At 45.9% G+C, this 21,711-nt stretch overlaps 1 long non-coding RNA gene across 1 annotated transcript in view; it reads left to right on the forward strand.

The window, feature by feature from the left end:
• LOC140700786 (uncharacterized) overlaps positions 1-16,031 on the forward strand; it is a 70,403-nt gene extending 54,372 nt beyond the window's left edge. The window contains exon 5 of the long non-coding RNA XR_012079471.1: positions 15,917-16,031. This is a non-coding gene — a long non-coding RNA (uncharacterized lncRNA). The remainder of the gene's footprint in view (positions 1-15,916) is intronic.
• Positions 16,032-21,711: the final 5,680 nt, after the last annotated feature.

A 21,711-nucleotide genomic window follows, 5' to 3' on the forward strand; every position in this document is an offset into this window, starting at 1 on the left:
CTTTAAGGTAAGGTAGAGATCTGTATGGTGATGAGAATGACCGAGCAGACAGGGGCCAGCTGATGGGGCAATGCCCTTGTGTAGGGAAGACAGACAGTTTCAATGCACAGAGGCAGTGATGGGGCTCAGGTACTGACAGCCACAGTGGAAATGCAGAGCAGAGTTGTATAGGTTGGAACGAAGTGATGGATGGGTGTGGGCCATCTCTTCTGGGTGCTTCTTCTCCCTTAATAAATAGGAAGGAAGGTCATTAGCTGAGAAGGAGAATGGGGAAGAGGTGTCTGAGCTGCAAGAGGCAGAAGCTGTGAAATGCTTATCTAGGAGAGTGAAAGAGTGAATGGACTGGGAAGTGGAATGTGATTGTCTGGAGGCCACAGATACCCAGTGGGCTGAATTTGATAAGAAACTGATCACTATGGCTGCATTTTTCTGAAGCACAAAGTTGACCATGTCCATCCCCTGCCTAAAACCCTTGTTTGCTCCCCTGGCTCTAAACTCCTTTGTATGACAAGGTCCTCCATGACCCCAGCTCTACTAGATCCCAATTATGCCCTTTGCACCCAATATCCCAGAGCTGCTTGCAGCCCCCCAAACAGATTTTGTACCTCTCTGCCATGGCTTTTGCTGTTCCCACTACCTGGAATGCCCTTCCTGTCTCTGCCCTCCAATGATGAGTCTGTCCATGAAGTCTGCTTCCCTCTGCCTCCAGCCCCTCACCCTACAGTTCCCTGCGCAGGCTTTTCTCATCTATTACAGCTCCTATAAAACTTTACTGGCTCCCAGTTATTTATGATTCTGCCTCATCTTCCCTACTGAGGGCACAGACTATGGCCTCTTCTTTCTGTATCCCTGGTGTCCTGCACTGAGCAGGCACTAAGACAGAGTCTGCTGAGAGGACTGACCGAGGGCTTTTAGAGGAGAGCTGGGTCAGGCCAGCAGGGGTGTTACTCAGAGTGTCACAGTGGAATCACTGGGCTGCAGAGAAAAAACCAGAACAGTAGCCAGGAAGCTGAGCCAAGGCCTGAGGTCAGGAGAAAGCAGGCCATGCTCCCCAGTGAAGGGCGGAGAGAGGGATGGATGGAGAGGCTGTGGGAACTGGATGGGTGGGGGAGCTGCATGGTCTGTGACACACGTCTTTGAACGCTGAGCACCTGGCAGCGTGATTCTGGGCTGTCACGCGGTCCTTGCGCTCGGGAGGGGCACAGGCTGCTGTGAAGTGCTTTTCTCTCTAGGGATCATAGACTTCTAAAGGTAGGAGAGATGGAGGAGTCTCTCAGCCCCTCACTTCCAAAGAACCAAACATTCGACTCTGGCTGATCTCCAAAAATGCCCATAGGGAATCAGGTCAAAGGATGATTTACAGATGGCCTGCAGTCGTGCCAAGGGTGGTGCTTCGGTATCAGGCTCCCTGTCCCCCCACAAGCTGTGGTGCTGTGGGCAAGCTTCTCTGCCTTTCTGAGCCTCAGTCCTGTCATCTGTACAAGGAGGGTGATGAAGAAGACACATAACCCCATTAAAAAACGGTCAAAGAATTTGGATAGATGTATATCCAAAGAAGATGGCCAGTAAGCACACGCAAATTTGCTCAACATCCTTAGTCACTAGGGAAATGCGGATCACAACCACAGTGAGATACAACTTACACCCACTGGACAATAACAAGTGTAGACAAGGGTGTGCAGAGCTGAAACCTGCATGCGTTGCTGGTAGGAATGGCAAATGATGCAGTTGCTTTAGAAAAACATCTTCTCAAAATGGTACTCATAGAATTAGTATATGACCCAGCAGTTCCACCCCTAGGTAGCTACTTAAGAAAAGTGAAAACATATATCCACACAAAAACTTGCTCGTGAATGTTCATAGCACCATTATTCATAATAACAACAAAATGGAAACAATTCAAAATGCCCATGAGCTGGTGGACGGAGAAACAAAATGTGGTATTTCCATTCAATAGAATGCTATTGGACAATAAAAAAAGATAGAATTATTGAAACATCTACAGCAGGGGTGAACCTCAAAAACATTATGCTAAATGAAAGAAGCTCGACTCAAACAGCCACATGTTATATGATGCTGCTTATGTGAAATGTGCAGAATAGACAAGTCTATAAAGACCTAAAATAGATTCATGAGTGCCTAGGGCTGGTGGGGGCAGGGTGTTGGTTTGGGGGAAATAAGGAGGGACTGTGGATGGGCAATGTTCTAACATTAGATTGGGGTGACGGTGGCCCAACTCTGTACATATAATAAAATACACTGAATTGCATGCTTAAAATGGGCGAATTTTGTGGTATGTAAATTACATCTCAATAAGGCTGTTTAAAAAAGAGGAGAGAAATAATGGTGTCTCTTCTGCAAGGTTGTTGAGGGGATTGAGTGAGAAATTGTGTGTATGGGACCCAAGAGCATGGACCACAGTAGGTTCTCGTAGCAGATGAAGGGGATGCCGTCATTGGCCCTCCCCCTCACGACTCCACAGCGCACAGGCCCCACTTCAGCTGCTGCCCCTCCAGGATTTACCTGGGGGCTCTCTCAGGCCCTATCTGCATTCATATCCGCATCTGTACCTGCATCCGTAGCAGGCCTGAAGTGCTGGGAAGTTCACACCCCTCCCCAGCAGGACACACTTAATGATGGGTGGGAGTTGGGGCACCAGCTCCCAGAATTTCCCCACTGGGACTGAGCCCCGGCTGCTTGCTGCTACCTCCCCTTTTCGAGCTTGCCTCTCCACTCCCCTACTGGTATTTCCTGGGATCACCTCCCCAGTAAACAACGAGTTCTTTGAATCTTTGTAATGGATCAGCTTTTAGGGACAACTCACGCAAGGCAGTGCTGTCAAGCACTGGCTGTGCTCATGGTCCCAGTGGGGCTGATCCAGTCTCCTGACACAGCGGGCCCATCTCCATGTGCTCCCTTGCACTGTACAACCCTGGGCTCTCTACATTGAGGAGGGAGGACTTGCCCTGAAAGGAGCTGAGGCCCAGGGAAGGAAAGAGGGGGACCCGAGGATCCCCCAGGTGATGATAAGAGCTAGGTGGGCTGAAGAGTACTTGGTGCCTGGCACTGCGTGCAGAACACTGCCAGGGTATCACTTCATCCTCACAGCAGCTCCGTGCTCCATTTGACTGAGTTGAAAACTGGGATCAGAGTGGTGAAGGGACTTGCCCAAGGTCACACAGCAATTAAGTTGTGATGTCTGAATTTGTACCAGGGCCTGAGCTCTTGGACCCTGCACTACCCTGGCTGTCTCAGAGCCCTGCTGAGCAACTGACCCAACTCCTTTTCATGTAGACTTATGAGGACTCTGTCTGGGGGAGGCTTTTATTTGCTGTGCATGCTACCACACTGGCCCCAAGCCCAGCTATAAGGACAGCATTCAGGTGTGTCTTTGGTTGGGCGGTTTTTACACATCTCTCAGGAGAGAGCTGGGGGGCTGGATGGGGAACAAGGATGCTGGTGTGGCCTTCTTTGAGGTTCCACTGACTCATGGACAAGGCAAGCCTCTTAATCTGTTTCCTGGCCCATAAACCAAGTTTGTGTAGTACACTTTTGGATTTGCAAGGGGCTGAAAGGGCTGCTGTGGGGGCAGCTCCCGGTGTGGCCCTGGGGAGCCTGGGCTCCTGGGCCCTGGATCTGGGGTCAGGGACCCCTGTGAGAAAGCAGACTTGTACTTGGTCAGGCTGAGTCCCACTGCTGGGGCCAGTTTGCTTTGATCAGCTAGGAGTGGAAGGGGTGGGGTGGAGCTGAGGAGGAGAAAGGCGGAGGGAACTCACTTTTCCTGAGTACCTAACCCAGACCTGCTGCTCCCTCGGGCACTGGGGAGTCACGTAGGCAAGAGCCAGTTCCCTCTCTCGTGGAACCCCCATCACTTGGAGAGCAGGGAGACAAAGAAACTGACAATTACAATCACAGTGCTGTACTAACCGCGGACATTTATGGAGCCCTCCTGCTATGTAGGGACCTCACGGGTGTTATCTCATCCAGTCCTCACCCGGACACCAGGTGCAACCGGCTGCCCCCATTTTACAGGTGAAGCAGCTGAGGCAGGGCAAGCCTCCATCACCTGTTCAGTGACACAGGACTAGAGCTGAAAAGAGCAAGATTTGAACGCGGGCTGTCTGGCTCCAGAGCTGCTGGCCAAGCCTCCCCTTCTACTGCCTCACCAGGGGCTGGGGGCATGGAGGAGCCCAGGGCAGGGAAGGATCTGCTCTGTTGGGAATAGGGTATATGGCGGTCTCCATGCCGACGCCTGGTTGAGACTTTGAAGGATGGGTAGGAGTTGGGTGCAGAAGGTGCAGGGACAGTGTTCTGTTAGAAGGAACAGCCTATGCATGGTAGAGAGGCCTGAGTGAGCTTGATGGGTTTGGGGAGTTACGAGTGGTTTAGTATTGCTGGAGCATAAAACATAGGTAGGGGAGAGGTGAGGTGAGGGCAGAGACCAGGCTCGAGGCACAAAAGGCCTGTCTTGTCCTGCTAAGTCTATAGAATTTTCTATATGATACAGTCCCTACCCTCCAGAGCCTTTCCTGAGCCTGGGAAGATGAGCCACGTTGTCAGAAAATGAAGATGAATTATCTACCACCATGCAGGTACCGCTGTGGGGAGGGTGGAGGAGGGAGGCCTGCCCCGGGTCCAGGAGGGAGGGGCCGTCGGGGAGGCTTCCTAGAGGTGGGGCCATCTTGCTGGGGTTAATAATGGGAAGAAGAGGTGTGTGAACAAATGTGCAGAGGTTGGGAAGAAAGTGCCAGGTGTATTTGGGGGCCATGAGGAGGATAAAGGGATGGGAGTTGTGGGAAGAAAGATGAGCAAAGCATATATGATGTTTAGCCCTGCCCACCAAATGCCCCTTTGGAATCTGACCTGGGTTCAAATTCCGACTTGCTGCTGATGAGCTTTGTGACCTCGGGCAAGTCACTAAACCTCTCTGAGCCCCAGTTTTCTTTTCAGCTGGAAAATGACCAGAAACAAATGATGATAACCTCCTATGGTTCCGATGAGGGATTCACTCACTCTGGGACTATCCCCAAGATCTTTGCCACGTCAGCCAAGCACCTCCACCAGGCGTCAGAAATATTTTAGACATTGTGGGCCATTTGGTCTCTGTTGCAACTACTTACCTTTGCCATTGTAGCAAGAGAGTAGCCATAGATAAAAACGTAAATCAATGAGCATTGATGTATACCAATTGAACTTTGTGGACACTGAAATTTGATAATGGATGAAGATGTGAGATTACACACACACACACATGCACACGTGCGCGCACACACACACACATTGGAATACTACTCAGCCATAAAAAAGAATGAAAATTTTGCCATTTGCAGCAGCATGGATAGACTTGGAGGGAATTATACTAAGTGAAATAAGTCAGACAGAGAAAGATAAATACTAGATGATATCACTTATTTATTTTTTAAATTGAAGTATAGTTGATTTACAATGTTGTTAGTTTCTGGTGTATAGCATAGTGATTCAGTTTTATATACATATATTTGTCATATAATTTTTCATTATAGGTTATTACAATATATTGAATGTAGTTCCCTGTGCTATACAGTAGAAATTTGTTGTTTATCTATTTTATATATAGTAGTTTGTATCTACTAATCCCAAACTGCTATTTTATCCCTCCCTCCACTTTCCCCTTTGGTAACCAAAAGTTTGTTTTCTGTGTCTGTGAATCTCTGTAAATAATTTCATTTGTGTCATTTTTTTTAGATTCTACATATAAGTGATACATTATGATATTTGTCTTTCTCTGACTTACTTCACTTAGTATGATAATCTCTAGGTCCATCCATGTTGCTGCAAATGGCATTATTTCATTCTTTTTTATGGCTGAGAATATGTCACATCTTTTTTTTATGGGAACATACATGTATTTGTTTTCATATTCTTTTTCATCATAAGTTGCTACAAGATACTGAATATAGTTCCCTGTGCTGTACAGTATAAACTTGTTGTTTATCTATTTTATACATATTAGTTAGTATGTGCAAATCTCAAGCTTCCAGTTTATCCCTTCCCACACACTTTCCACCCTGGTAACCATAAGTTTGTTTTCTATGTCTGTGAGTCTATTTCTGTTTTGTAAATAAGTTCATTTGTCTTTTAAAAAATTTTTAGATTCCACATATAAGTGACATTTTTCTTTCTATTTCTGGCTTACTTCACTTAGAATGACGATCTCCAGGTCCATTCATGTTGCTGCAAATGGCATTATTTTATTCTTGTTTATGGCTGACTAGTATTCCATTGTATAAATATACCACAGCTTCTTTCTCCAGTCATCTGTTGATGGACACTGAGGTGGTTTCCATGACTTAGCTATTGTAAATAGTGCTGCTATGAACATTTGGGTGCATGTATCTTTTTGAATTAGAGTTCCCTGTGGATATATGCCCAGGAGTGGGATTGCTGGATCACATAGTAAGTCTGTTTTCAGTTTTTTGAGGAATCTCTATACTGTTTTCCATAACGGCTGCATCAAACTACGTTCCCACCCGCAGTGTAGGAGGGTTCCCTCTCCTCCACACCTTCTCCAGCGTTTATCGTTTGTGGACTTTTTAATGATGGCCATTCTGAGTAGTGTAGAGTGATAGCTCATTGTAGTTTTGATTTGCATTTCACTGATAGTTAGCGATATTGAGCATCTTTTCATGTGCCTATTGGCCGCTGTATGATATCACTTATATGTGGAATCTAAAAACTACAAGAAACTATTGACTATAACAAAAAAGGAGACTCACAGGTATAGAGAATAAACTAGTGGTTACCAGAGGGGAGAAGAACGGGAGGAGGGGGTAATAGCAGTAGGGGAGTAAGAGGTACAAACTATTAGGCATAAAATAAGCTACAGGGATATCTTGAACAACATGGGGAATACAGCCAATATTTTATAATAACTATAAATGGAGTATAATCTTTAAAAATTGTGAATCACTATTTGTACACCTGTAACATAATATTGTACAGCTTTACTTAAATTTAAAAAATGAAATTTGAATCTCATATGTTTGTCACGTAACACAAAATCTTGTTATTCTTTTGGTCCCCCCCTGCTATTTAAAAATGAAAAAGACAATTTTTAGTTCATGAACGGTACAAAAACAGGCAGTGAGACAGATTTGGTACGTGGGCCACAGCTTGCTGACCCCGACTCAGACTTTAATACTTTCTTTAGATTCCCCCTTTTACTACTCGAAAAAATTCATTTGAAAAGGGAAACTTTACATCCCATCAGTGCCACTTAACATGAATGGGAGGTGACCATAAAAATAGCACGAAAAAGCAAACTGGTATCATTAAATTTTCAGCAGGTCCAGCTCAAGGGTTCAAGCTTGGGGCCTGTTCTGGTTGAAAAGACACAAAGAGGTGTCGGGGACAAATAGAACAAGACAGACCTTCTCCTGTTCAAATTAAAAAAATATATATTTGGAAAAGGAGTGAATAAGAGGGTATCTCATTATACAGGTTAGTGTTTGATGCTGTATCCCGTATGGCTTCATGTCCTCTTGTGGGAGGTGTTCCTGATGTAACCTCAGAAATGCCAGCACCCTGCCTGACTGTGGGGCTGGGGACTGCTCATGGCAGCACGGGGTCCTGAATTCGAATTGAGGTCCCTGACTATCGACTACCGTGAGAGGGAAAACGCTGCCTCTGACCTGCCTGTGGGGCATGAGCCAACCTCTGTAAGTGTTTTGAAATCACTTAATGCCAAGTTGATGGCCAGTGCAGGGAATTATTATTGTTAATAAAATACTAAGCACAGTAATGGTGGTGAATTCAGGCTGATGAGATGTTGGTACTCAAAGGCCTCACAGCGTCTTTTAAAAAGCATTGCTAAATAATAATTAAAATTGTAATAAGGGTGAGTCAAGGACACGAAAACAGCGTAGGCCTGGTGGAAAAAGGCAACTGAGATAGCCCTGGGACCCCACCTGCCCGCTCCGAGCGGAGGCCTGCAGGAAGATAACAGAGTCGGACTGTTGGGGATTTTGAGGCCCCAAGTGAGATGATGGCTTTTGAAGTGGGGCCTCGTATTGGAGGTTCCTGGACCTCGGTAGCCTGATCTGAGAAATGTGGATACAATACTTTATGTGTAGGAAGGAGGGGGCTGGACCAGATGAGCCCCTTAGGTCCTGTTCCAGTGCCGCCAGCTCTTACCTGATGTGAGTCTCAAATCCTGGTGCCCTGGTCATCTCAGTAGCCAGGTGCTCCTCGACTGGGAGAAAATATTTAACTCAGAGGTTGCAGACTTGCTATGTGGGGACCAAATCTGGCCCTTCGATAGGTTTTCTCCAACTGGTAAAGTTGAAGTTTAAAAACCAACCTTTGGGATTCATTACATATTATAAAGTAATAGAAATAGAAACACGCACTGGACACAATTAAATAGCTCAGTGAACTGTCACTTAGCAAACAGCTGGGTAACCACCACCCAGGCCAAGAGACAGAGCACAGCTTGGCAGGCCCTCCGGGCCCCTCATGTCTCCTCCAACCACCTGACATCATTGAAAACAAATTTTTAGTTTGATCATGTGAGACCGTTTTTTTTTCCTGACACTATTACTGACCCCAGATTGTGGGGGTTTTTTTTCACACCAATTCTGTAATTCTCCAACACCAAATAATGGTCCAAAAGCTCTGACACTATTTGGAGTTAGCACAGATCCCACAAGTTAAGGGCTCAGTCCCATAAGACTACCCTCCCACCCCCACTTCAGAAGCCAGTGACAAGTCCCGGGGGCCACCTGTACTTCTGTCCAACCGGCAATAAACCCAAATCCCGTGAGCCCCTCCTTAGGTTTGGTAATTCACCAGAACAGCTCACAGAGCTCAGGAAAACACTTGACTTACTTTTATGGTTTGTTTTAAAGGGCACAACACAGGAACAGCCAAATGGGAGAGAAAGATGCACAGGGCAGGGTATGAACATGGGGTGGTGGGCATGAAACTTCGTTGGCCCCTCAGCGGCACCACCCTCCAGCACCTCAATGTGTTCACCAACTCAGAAGTTCTCTGAACATGCCATTTAGGGGTTTTTACGGAGTTTCATTATTGAGGCATGATGGATTACGTCACTGGCCATCGGGGACTGAACTCATCCTCCTGCTCCGCTCTCTTCTCTAAAGCTTGGGGAGGGGAGGCTGAAATCCCAACGCTCTAATCTTTCTGGCCACCAGCCCCCATCCTAAAACTGTCTAGGGCTCCCCCCTCCATGAATCATCTCATTACCGTACAAAAGACAGTAAACTAGAAACAGTTTCAGAAGCTCTGTATCAGAAACCAGGAACTGTGAACAAAGACCAAGTGTTTATTTTTTATTATACCACAGAGCATCTTCAAGCAGGGGCAGGAATACTCCACTTTGCCGCAGACCCTCCCACCCCCTGTTGTCTTACACTACCCCAGATTTGTGTTGCCTACTCAGTGTCTGTAGGTATTTGAAGTGGTGATTGCTGCTTAATAGATGCTCTTTGTCTTAATAATAATACAAATAGTAGATTTCATCCTCATCATAATATAATAATAATAATAATAATAATAATAATAATAATAATAATAATAATAATAAATTAGCTGTCAATTGTTGGGTTTTTAGAACGTGCTGTAGACTGTACTGAGCACATCAGACACAGTATCTGGTTTAATCTTTACAGAAATCTTTCTAAGTAAACTCTTATACTCTCCATTTTTCCGATAAGGCAACCAAAGATCAGAGACTTTGAGTGCATTTCCCAAGGCAACACAGCAAATATCGTGGAAAGCTGATTGAGCCCAGTCCTTGAAGTGGGATGGGGTGATGTGGGGAGTGGGACCAGCTCTAATCCCCGGGGAGCAGTTTTATGTTGTTGGAGGGGTACAGGTTTGGGGATCCGATAGGCCGGGGCGTTAACCTTCCCGCCACCACCCTGGACAAATTGCTCAGTCTTCCAGGCCTCAGGTTCCGTCTCTAGAACTTGAGCACAATGAGAGCCACCTCACAGGGTCACTGTCAGGACTGAAAGAGCTCAGTGTTGAATGGAAGCTCCATAAATGATTCTTCGCTGCATCCAGCCTAAGCAGAGGGGTTCCTGGAAACCTGGGATCCCCATGGAATGTCCTGTCTCTGCCTCCTGCAAGACCAAGTTCAAGGTCACCTCCTCCAGGAGGCCTCCCCAGGTTCCCAGCAGCCACTGCCCTCGTCTTTACCTTCAAATTCCCCAGGACTTTGGTTTATGGGACAAGATCCCATCCTGCACCTGCTGCCCCTCCCAGCCTGGTGTACACACTTTCTCCTCTGAATGGCTTTGACCTCCCGGAGCACTTTGGACCTTGTTGTTCATCACATTTGACCCTCTGTGGGTGTCACTGGTGAGCCTGCTCATCTCTTCCCTGAGTAGTGGAGGCTCCTTGAGGGCAGGGGTCTGGGGGAGAGTGGACGGTGAGGCCTGGCAGACCCTCTCCCACTCGCTGCCTGCTCTGGGGCTCAGCCAAGGGCACTCCTGTTAGTGAGGGACTCCTGTGGGTCTCCTGTCCCTTCTTGGCAAGGAAATATGTGGGGATGACATTCCTTTTGCCAGAGAATATGCTGGGAGTTACACACCTCTCATTTAACCACCCCATGAGTTTTTTTCAGATGGTATATTAATTTTTTTATTTTGGTAAAATAGACATAACATAAAATTTACCATTTTAACCATTTAAAGTGTACAGGTAAAAGTGGCATGTAAGTACATGCACGATATTGTGCAACCATCACCACTATCCATTTCCAGAACTTTTTCATCATCCCAAACTGAAACCCCGTGCCCATTAGACGACTCCCCACTCCCCCGTCTCTCCAGCCCCTGGTAACCTCTTTTCCCCTTTCTGACTCTATGAATTTGCCTGCTCTCGACACCTCACATAGGGAAATCGTACCGTGGCTATCTTTTGGGTCTGGCTAATTTCACTTGGGATAACGTCTTGTAGGTTCATGCCTGTCACAGCACGTGTCAGAATTTTTTTTTCTTCTTATGGCTGAATAATCCCCCATTGGACGTCTACACCACATTTTGTTTAGTCATTCACCTGTAGATGGACACTAGGGTTGTTTCCACCTTTTGGCTCTTTGAATAACGCTGCTCTGAGCATTGGTGCATAGTACGTGTTTTAGTCCCTGCTTTCAATTCGTGGGTATATACCTGGGAGTGGAACTGTCGGTTATTCTGTGTTTACCTTGAAAGACTGCTGAACTGTTTTCCACTGTGTCTGCACCATTTTATCTTCCAGCCAGTAGTGCACGAGGGTACCTGTTTCTCTACATCCTGGTCAACACTTGTTATTTTCTTTTTCTTTTTCTTTTCTCTCTCTCTTTTTTTTAATGATAGCCATCCTCATAGGTGTGAAGTGGTGTCTATCTCATGTGACTACACTCCCTATTAATTTAAGGGTAGCTCTTATAGCCCCATTTTACAGTGGGGGAAAACTGAGGCTTACAGAAGTTAAATAACTTGAGGTCACATACTCGGAGCTGGGATTTGAACCCAAATCCCAGGGGCTACAAAGCTCACTGTCTTCCCACGACCCCAGCCTCCCCACTTGATTTCCTTGAGGGTGGGGACTGTGTCTTCCTTTTCCTTTGTGGACACCAAGCAGGAAGAGAACGCTATCATAGAATCCCCGCATTTGGGGGGACTGAAAGGTCCTGAGTGGCTGTCTAGCCCAACATCTCATTTTTCAGCTGGGAAGGCTGAGGCCCGGAGAGGGGCAATTCACACCTGAGTGAACAGCAGGACAGAAGCAGGTGTCATGAGCTGCGGGTCTCGTCCCCGGGTCCTGCCGGCTCTCCCAGAGGCATCCAGCTTTCCCACTCTGGAGTGCTGCCTCTCTGGCTGCTGGCCACCCTCCAACCTCACCCATGGCGTGGATGGGTACAGGGAGGCGGGTCTGGACTCCAGGTCAAGTGACCAGTGTCTAGGTCACAGGGGATGAGGTGTGTCTCCCCAAAGGCTTCTCCAAAACAGACGTCAATCCTGCCTGTGGGATGGGTGGCTTAAACCTCCTGTGACAAGTAGGGATGGTGGGCAACCTTGAATGGGACCACCAGAGGGGAGGGCTGAGACCAGAGAATCCTGACTTCTGGCCAGACTAGCTTGTTCCTCTAGACAATGCCAGTGGTTGTCTCCAAAGGAGGCCAGAAGGTTCCATGGTTGGCTTCCAGCCGAAAGGTAGAGGCTTGCTTGTCTTGGATACATGGGAGGGGAAGCCATATGATATGGGGGACCCAGGAGGTAAAGGGGTGTGTCTGTCCATCCACTGTATCAGGGGAGTGCAAGTCACGGGGACAGAGTGTAGGGTTAGAGAAAGAATGTGGGCTTTGGGTTTGTACAGCCTGAGTTGCAGTCCTGGCCAGACCACAGATTAGCTGTGTGGCGTTTGCAAGTTATTTGAGCTTCCCGGGCCTCAGTTTCCTCATCTGTAAAATGGGGGTCTAAGCATGTGCTCATAGCATTGCATGAGGATTGAATGATTCCCTGCGTGAATAAAGTCGAGGGAATTGCCTCATCCAAACAACTGCTCAACAAGGTGAGCTGTAATTAATTACCATTTTCTGCCTCATCTTGAGCTGCTAGGACTGGGCTGGGTGAGGAGCTAAATGTTAGAGTGCTGTCCGAAGTGACCTTTCCTCCCAGTTTAGGCTCTCCTGGGAGAGGCTCTTCCCCTTCCTTTCAAGGCCCCTTTCACCCCTGCATCTCCATCTGTCATTGTCATTTGTGACACCATCTCCTCCCTCTTTAACAGGGGTCAGCAGATGGAAACTGGTGGTGTTACTACCCCTCCCAGGGATGTTCTCGTTTCAAGGTGTCCTTTAATACCGCTAATAGCAAGGAGCAGGCTCTGATGACTTCAGAAGTCTTCACAATACAAAAGGATGTCAATAACAATAATGACCTTTTTATAGCCATCTACCATGTGCCAGGCGTTGCTCTGAATCCTATATGCATTCCCTTATTTGATTGTCCTAACAAAAGTATGAGGTTGGGACTTCTATCGTCACCCGAATTTTGTAGGTGAAGAAAGTAAGGCACAGAGAATTTAAGTAACTTGTCCCTTGTCACATAGTAAGTGGCAGAGAATGGATGCAAACCCAGGCAGCCTGACTCCAGAATGTCTATTTTACCAAGCGTTCAGTGTGCACCAGGCATGTCTTCAAGATGCTTGAATCTCATGATTATCTCTGCCCGGTGATGTGTTGGATTTCTCTTTCAACCCTCACACCAGCCCTATGAAGATGAGAAAACGGAGGCCCGGAGAGAGAATTGCCTTTTCTTGCCTCGTGCTGTTGCAATATTGCCTAGGAAGCAAGTTTAGGCTCAGGAGCTGCTTTATCCTGAACACCCCCCAGGGATGGTGGGAGTACCAGGAGTGGGAGAGAAAACATTGGCTTTGGAGACAGAAATTCAAGTACTATTTCCACTACTGCTGGCTTTCACTGAGAAAACTCCAGAGCCTTGTTGAGCCTGGATATTTTCGTGAGTACAATGGCAGAAGTTATGCCTACATCAAGGGCTATTATGAGCTTGAAATGAGATAAGATGCTCAGAGCAGAAGGCACATAGTGGGTGTTCAGTAAATTGTTTCATTGCCCCTAAAGCTATATCCTTTGCTCCGTGTTCTCATAACACTTGGCCTGGTGCCTCTCTTGGTCCACATACTAGAGGTGAACTAGTGTCTAATTATTCAGGACTTGAGGCTGGCACCTTCTCGAAGTCAAAGGCCACATCTCATGCATTTTTAGATCTCTCACTTGGCCCAGAGCTTTTTACGGTGTGCAGTAACATTTTTTTTTCCGAAGTGAAAATAGCTTTTCTATTTTTCTCCTTATAAAGGTAGTAAGTGCTCATTTTTAAATGAGGAAAGATAGCACAGGGAACTATATTCTATATTTTGTAGTAACCTATAATGAAAAATAATATGAAAATGAATATATGTACGTATATAAATGACTGAACTATTACAGTGTACACCACAAATCGACACAATATTGTAAACTGACTATACTGCAATAAAAAAAATGGTGGGGTAAGAATTTGGCCTTTTCATCTTGATGTGAGGCTTAAATGAGAGAATGCTGGTGACATTCTTACCATTGTGGCTGGCATGGATAATAATAATAATAATAATAATAATAATAATAATAATAATAATAATTAAATGATAATAATTAACTAATTAAATTATTATTATTATTATTATTATTATTATTAATAAAACATATAAAGGTATGTAAAAGAGTAAAAACCATCAGCTGACTTTTTGGATGTCCTTACAGACTTTTTTCTATGCGTAGACACATAGACAACCCTACAAACACAAGATGAATACTTTTTTAATTTTTTAAATTTTTATTGAAGTATGGTTGATTTACAATGTTGTGTTAGTTTCTGGTGTACAGCAGAGTGATTCAGTTGTATATATTCTCTGTCTGATTCTTTTCCATTACAGGTTATTACAAGACACTGAATATAGTTCCCTGTATTATACAGTGGGACCTTGTTGTTTATCTATTTTATGTATAGTAGTGTGTATATGTTAATCCCAAACTCCTGATTGATCCCTCTCTCCCCAACCCTTCCCCTTTGGTAACCATATTTTGTTTTCTATGTCTGTGAGTCTATTTCTGGTTTGTAAATAAGTTCATTTGTATCATCTTTTTTTTCAGATTCCACATGTAAGTGATGTCATATGGTATTTTTCTTTCTCTGACTTACTTCACTTAGCTGATAGGGTCCACCCATGTTGCTGCAAATGGCATTATTTCATTCTTTTTTTTGGCTGAATAATGTTCCATCACATATATCATATACATATACCACAACTTCTTTATCCAGTCACCTGTTGATGGACATTCAGGTTGCTTCCATGTCTTGGCTATTGTAAATAGTGCTGCTACAAACATTAGGGTGCATGTATCTTTTTAAGTTAGAGTTTTCTCCAGATACATGCCCAAGAATGGAATTGCTGGATCATATGGTAGTTCTATTTTTAGTTTTTTAAGGGCCCTCCATACTGTTCTCCATAGTGGCTGCACCAATTTATATTCCCACCAACAGTGGGAACCTTTTTCTCCACACCCTCTCCAGCATTTATTATTTGTAGACATTTTAATAATGGTCTTTCTGCCCGGTGTGAGGTGATACCTCATTGTAGTTTTGATTTGCATTTCTCTGATAATTAGTGATATTGAGCATCTTTTCACGTGCCTGTTGGCCATCTGGATGTCTTCTTCAGAGAAATGTCTATATAGATCTTCTGCTCGCTTTTCCATTGGGTTGTTTGTTTTTTGATATATACTGTATAAGCTATTTATATATTTTGGCAATTAATCCTTTGTTGGTCTCCTTGTTTACAAATATTTTCTCCATTCCATAGGTTGTCTTTTTGTTTCATTTTTGGTTTCCTTTGCTGTGCAAAAGCTTTCAAGTTTAATTAGGTCCCATTTGCTTAGTTTTGCTTTTATGTCCATTACTCTTGAGACATCGAAAAACACATTGCTGCGATTTATTTCACAAAGTGTTCTGCCTATGTTTTCCTCTAGGAGGAGTTTTAGAGTGTAAGATGAATACTTTTTAAATGAGTGATTTTTATTTTATTTTGTAATTGAAGTATAGCTGATGTACAATGTTACATAAGCCACAGGTGTACAACGTAGTGACTGACAATTTTTAAAGGTTATAGTTACCACAAAATATTGACTCTATTTCCTGTGCTGTATAATACACCCTTGTAGCTTATTTATTTTAAACACAATAGCTTGTACCTCTTAACCCTCTACCCATATCTTGCCCCTCCCGTATTTCCTCTTCCTACTGGTAACCACTGGTTTGTTCTCTATGAGTCTGTTTCTTTTTTGTTGACTTCCCTAATTTGCTTTATTTTTCAGATCCTCCCTACAAGGGATATGGTTTTACAGGGTCTTACAGTGTGCGTTTTCGCTTCAGTGGCAACTGGAGGTGTGCTGATAAAGAGAAGTGTGTGTTATCCTCAGGATCGCTTGGGTATGACTTCTTATGGATGCTCTGTCACTTAGTCAGTCCCCAGTTGCTGGACACCTAGGTGACGCTTGTCATCTGATTAAGTTGGGCTGGGAGAGGCAGGGCAGGTGTAGACCAAGGGAGCCTCTGGCTGGCTGTGGCCTTTGCAGTTACGAAACAGCCATTGGGGAAGTCACCAAGGCTGACATGGTGACTTCTGTGGAAAGTAATTTCTAGCTTGCGTTAAGGACAATTAGGGAGATGGTCCTGTCATCGGGGTCTGGGATGAGTTCAGATGTGCTCCTCCTTCTCAAAGTGCTGGAAGGGGCAGTCCTCCGGGAAGAAGGGCTTTGACTCATTCCTCTTCTCACAGTCACCTCCCGGGAGGCGTACCCATGGCTGGCCTGTCAGTTTCAGGAGAAATAGGACCACGGGCCACAGAGGACCTGCCTGCCTTCCTCTGAGGGCTTTTCCTGACGTGTGACAAGCTGTCTGCAAACCAGAAAGCAGAGGTGAGATAAGCGAGGATTGACCCAGCTCACCTTCCAATGGGAGCAAAGCCAGCCAGTGGGGAAGACAGGAGGGTCCCCACAGGGTACGGACTCCCTGCCCTGCCTTGTGGTTGCTGGAGCTCCCAGGGCTTCCCTGGCACCAATTCATGCCTCCCTGTCCCCCACACAGCTACTGGGCTCTCTCTCCCCCTGAAGTTGGTGCGGACTCTGCAGTGTTCACGCAGGATCCGGCTTAAGGTTTTGGACCTGTGATCTCTAGGTTCTGGAATGAGGGAAAGACTAGAACTAGCTTCTTCTCTCCAAGCCTTAGTTTCCTCATCTGTAGAAGGGGAGTGAAATCCTTCCCTCAAATTGACAAGGTTAGGATAGAATGAGCTGATGCCCATGAAGCACTTAGAGGATGCCTGGCACGTGAACTATTTCTACTGGAATTGATCCGAGCAGGATAATGTGAGGGATGAGTGAGATGCCACGTGTGGAGCAGAGAGAAGGCTCTCGGTACCTGACAGTTCTCCCCCCACAGCCTGCTTTTTTTGTTTGTTTTGTGTGTTTTTTGCCCTTTTTCTGTACCTGTTGGTTCTTGAGGTCTGGGCCCATCTCTTGCGGCAGAGCTGGGCATGTGGGTTCACGCAGCTGGGCACTTTGTACTGCTTTCCAAGGACAACGAGAATCAGTTCCAAGAGGTCATCTCCTGAGAGTGGGCTGCGGGCTTTAGAGTGACCTCAGAGAGCCATCCCCCTCTGTCAGGCTCCCTTCCAGGAGCTTAATAGACAGCATTTTATTTAACCCTCACCACAATCCGATGGGGCAGAAGTATCTTTCCTATTTTTATAGGTGGGGAAACGGAGGCTCAGAGAGGTCCTGTGTCACATAGCCAGTAAAGAGCCATTTCGTCAAGCACTGGGCTTAAAATTAACTAGGGCACGTGGAAGGGAAGGACCCTGCATCCTCCATCCTTGGGGCTGGACCTCTGGCTGCACTGGAAGAGGGGGAGTGGCCTGGGACTGGGGTCCAGGGTTTGGCTTCTCCTTCCCGAGGAGCTGTTGGTCAGATTGATGGTGTCCTTCCCTCCTTCAAGGAGCTCTCCCTTCTTGAGATGAAGGAGACATGGAACTGCAGACAAATGAATCTGCAATGGGGAAGACCAGGAGGCCCCCTACCTACCCTGGTTTTGGGGGTGCAGAGTGGCTTCTCAAAATACAAAGGAGTGACTACACAAAATATTTTTAATATTGAAGTGTAGTTGATTTATGATATTGTGCAAGTTTCAGGTGTACAGCAAAGTGATTTTTATATAATTTTTTTCAGATTATTTTCCATTCTAGGTTATTACAAGATATTGAATATAGTTCCCTGTGTTCTGCAGTAAATCCTTGTTGCTTATCTCTGACTATACTAAATACTAGCTAGAATTTGGAGCAATCAGAACTCTCATACACTACATTTATATGGCCAACTTGGAAAACCGTTTGGCAGTACCTACTAACTCTGAACGTACACGTACCCTGCCACACAGCAATCCTATTCCTCAATTTCTGCGCAAGAAGAACAAGTGCTTACGCTCACCTAAAGACAGAGATGAGAAAGCTCCTAGCAGCTTTACTCTGAATAGCACCCCATCCAGAAACTGCCCAAATGTCTATTCACATTAGAATGGATAAATGCATTGTGACATGTTCACACCATAGAATACTACTTAGCAAAGAAAAAGAACAAAATGCTGCCACATTCAACTACAGGGATGGATCTCCCACAGATAAGATTAAGCAAAAGAAGCTGAAAACTTACCCTATGATTCCGTTTACATGAGACTAAAAAGGAATCCATGATGAGAAAAGTCAGAACCTGACTACCTTTGTGAGGTGTTGCTGAAAAGGGGCACAGGGGAGCCTTCTGTGTGCAGGAAATGAGCTGGGTGGGGAGGACACTGGGGTGCACATACGTAGAAATTCGTTGATCCATATGCATAATATTTATGCCCTTTACTGAAGGTATGCTGTCTCTCAATGAAAAGTCAGAACAAGTCAGCAAACAAAGAAGGAGAAGTGGTGACAAAGCTGAGATCAGGAGAATCAGTAAGAGCTAGCCAGCAAGAAGGGGAAGAGTGTCTCTGGAGGTGGAATCAGCATGTGCAAAGGCCCAGAGGCAGGAGTGCATGGTGTTGCTTCTCATCATGGCTCTAGGCTCATCTGATGATGCCGCTACCCCTCGCTTCTCTGTGCCTCTTCCCACTTGCTTAAAGGCCTCCACCTCGGAACAGGGTGGCAGAAATCTCTCCTCAGATCAGTGTTTGAATGTTCCACCTTTGGGTTGATGAGGAAGAGGCTAGAACCAGAGCAGGATGGACAGGACTTGGAGTTCAAAGTTGGGTTCAAAGCCCCACTCTGCCATGAATTGTATGTTCTCAGGAAGGCCCCTTCACCCCTTGAGCCTCGGGCTCCCCATCTGTAAGAAGGGTCTTTAACAAGTAGAGTTTTAGTGGCAGAGTCAGGGTAAAGGAGATGTTTAACAGATGCCTGTTATATGGGAGTCACGGAATAAAGCCTGCAAGCAAGGGCCTCCCCAAACTCGTGGCTCCCTGTAGAATGATCCAGCATGGCCCTGATTAGGCCTCTCCAAACCCCCGCCTTGATTTCCTGTCACATGGAGCTCAAACCACTCCCTAGAATGGTGCATGGGTAGGGGTTTGAGGAAGGTGGACTCATGAGAGGTGGTGCTTAATACACACTGGGTGCTGCTCACAGCTCTTTACACCTGTGGACTTGGTTAATCCTCACAGTAACCCCATAAACTACTACCATCCCATTTTACAGAGGGAGAAACTGAGGCCCAGAGCAGATGAATCACTTGCTCACAGTCACACAGTTAATTGATGGAGCCTGGCTCTGCATCCCCTGCTCATAACCACACTGCCACACAGCAAGACTATATGGTGCTGCCCAGCTGGCCTTCAGGAGAATAGCCCAAGGAGGCCTGGAGAAGGTGCCGGAGGCAACCAGGGCTCCCCCAAGGCTGCTAACCAAGATCAGTGCCGTCCGGGGACACTCTGGTGCTCTGACGTCAGTGATACCCACACCCTTTTTGAGGAAGACAAACCCACCCAGAATAATTGTTGAGGCAACAGGCAGCTTAAGCTGCCTGGAAGCCTGGAGGTGCCCAGGAGGGATGAGGCCGGGCAACATGCCGCAGCTCCCGGGATGGGCAAGAGTTGCCCTTTCTGCCAGCTTTTTTTTTTTTTTTTTTTTTTGTGAGATGGGACAGCTCAAGCATTTGCCTGTGCCATTTAAAGGATTAATTTTCACCTGTAGCATCATGTGAGGCTAGCAGCCACTCCCTCTCCTCTGTGCCGTCATGTTTTACTGCTCTCTTTTATTTCACCATGAAGACACCTGATGGGAATGTTCTAGAAACTGCCGCCTGGGGGTAGGGGTGGGGGATGCAGGGAGGAGAGCACTCCTGGCAGCAGGACTGGACTCAGATGCCAAGGCAGCCCCTGGATGTGGGATCATTGGAGAGACTTATTTTTACCCCCTACTTCTTTAGACATTGGTGGGCTTTTTGCACAGGCATAAGCAAAAAGAACAAAAAAATTATGGTGATAATAGATAATACTTATTGAGCACTTACTGTACACTGATTTTACATGCATTAACTGATTTAACCCTTACAAAACCACTATTTGGTGTCAATGTTCTTATTAGTCCTATTTCCAGATGAGGAGCTAAAGTGCAGAAAAGTAAATAAGGTAATGAAAAATTCAACTATTAAAACTGAAAAAGAGATTGTCAATAGAAAGGAATGACTTACCGATGCTGCAATGTGGATGAACCTCAAACACGTGATGCTGAATGAAAGAGGCCAGGCATGAGAGATCACATGTTGTGTCATTCCATTTATATGAAATGTCCAGAAAAGGCAAATCTATAGAGACAGAAAGTAATTAGTGGTTGCCTGGGGCAAGAGGTGGAAACAGGGAGAAACAGTAAATGGCATGAGAGATGAAATATTCTAAAACTAATTTATAGCGATAGTTGTGCAACTTGGTTAACGTCCTAAAAACCGTTGAAATGAGTGGATTATATGATATGTAAAACATGTCTCCATAAAGCTATAAAGCAAAGAAATACAGTTAAAATGTGAAAATCTGACATTTACTGAACATCCATTATGTATTTTACAGGAATTATTTCCAGTGCCAACAACTCATTCAGTTGTTTATCTGGATGCATCTTTGTTAAGCTCCTGCTATGTGCCAGGCATCATGCCGGGACATGGGGGTATAGTGGTGAACTCAACCTGGTTCTGGTTCAAGATCCCTGCCCTGATGGGAATTGTGGTCCAGCGTGTGTTGGGGAGGTAGGATGGGGCAAGGGTGGAGATACAGATGAAAACGCCAGCAATGATGAGTGCACCTGCATCTATCATGGGGTAGCCGTGGTGTTGGCATAGCCTAGAGGAAGCACCCCCACCCAGACCCGGTCGTGCTGGGAACACAGAGAAGTTTTGTACATGAGGCTGTGGGTAGTTACTAGGTGAAAGGGCACGGGGGTAGGGTGGGGAAAATGAAAGTTGTTTGTCCATTCGTTCATTCCTTCCTTCATCCTCTATTCATTCATTCAGCAACTGTTTATTGAGAACCTGTCATGAGCCCCGCACTTTGACGGGACAGGCAGGGTGGCCGTGACAGAGGCAGAGGGTATGAGAAGGGCCTCGTGGGTGAAGTCATGCCCATTTCATGGATGAGGAAATGGAGCCCCAGGGAGATGAAGTGACTTGTCAGGTTACACTGCTGGAGCGGAGATACAAACTTATGCCAACTTTGATTCAAAAGCCCATCGCTGGAAACATTCTTCCTTCTTGCCTCCAAGAAGAGGCCAGGCAGCTCAGACACACCACTGTGATTTTGAAGGTCATGAGTAGGTATCCTGCTAAGAAAATCCATCCTCGATCAGTGGGTGGGGGCTGGCATCCCTCCTGGGGACATTCCCAAGTCTGCTGGGATGACCCTTCCCTGCCACCCAGTGAGGATCCACCTATAGTCTCTTTGGGTGATGGGTGGTGGAGGTGATAGTAACCAGGACTGAGGGAAAGGGACTTTTGACTTCACTGTCTGTTCAGCTTGGTAGGACTGATCATTGGACAGAGAGTGGGGCCAGAATTCTAGACCAGGCTTTGCCACTAATTATCTGGGC

This window comes from Vicugna pacos, chromosome 13 (genome assembly GCF_048564905.1).
Source record: "Vicugna pacos chromosome 13, VicPac4, whole genome shotgun sequence".
Taxonomy (NCBI): domain Eukaryota; kingdom Metazoa; phylum Chordata; class Mammalia; order Artiodactyla; family Camelidae; genus Vicugna; species Vicugna pacos.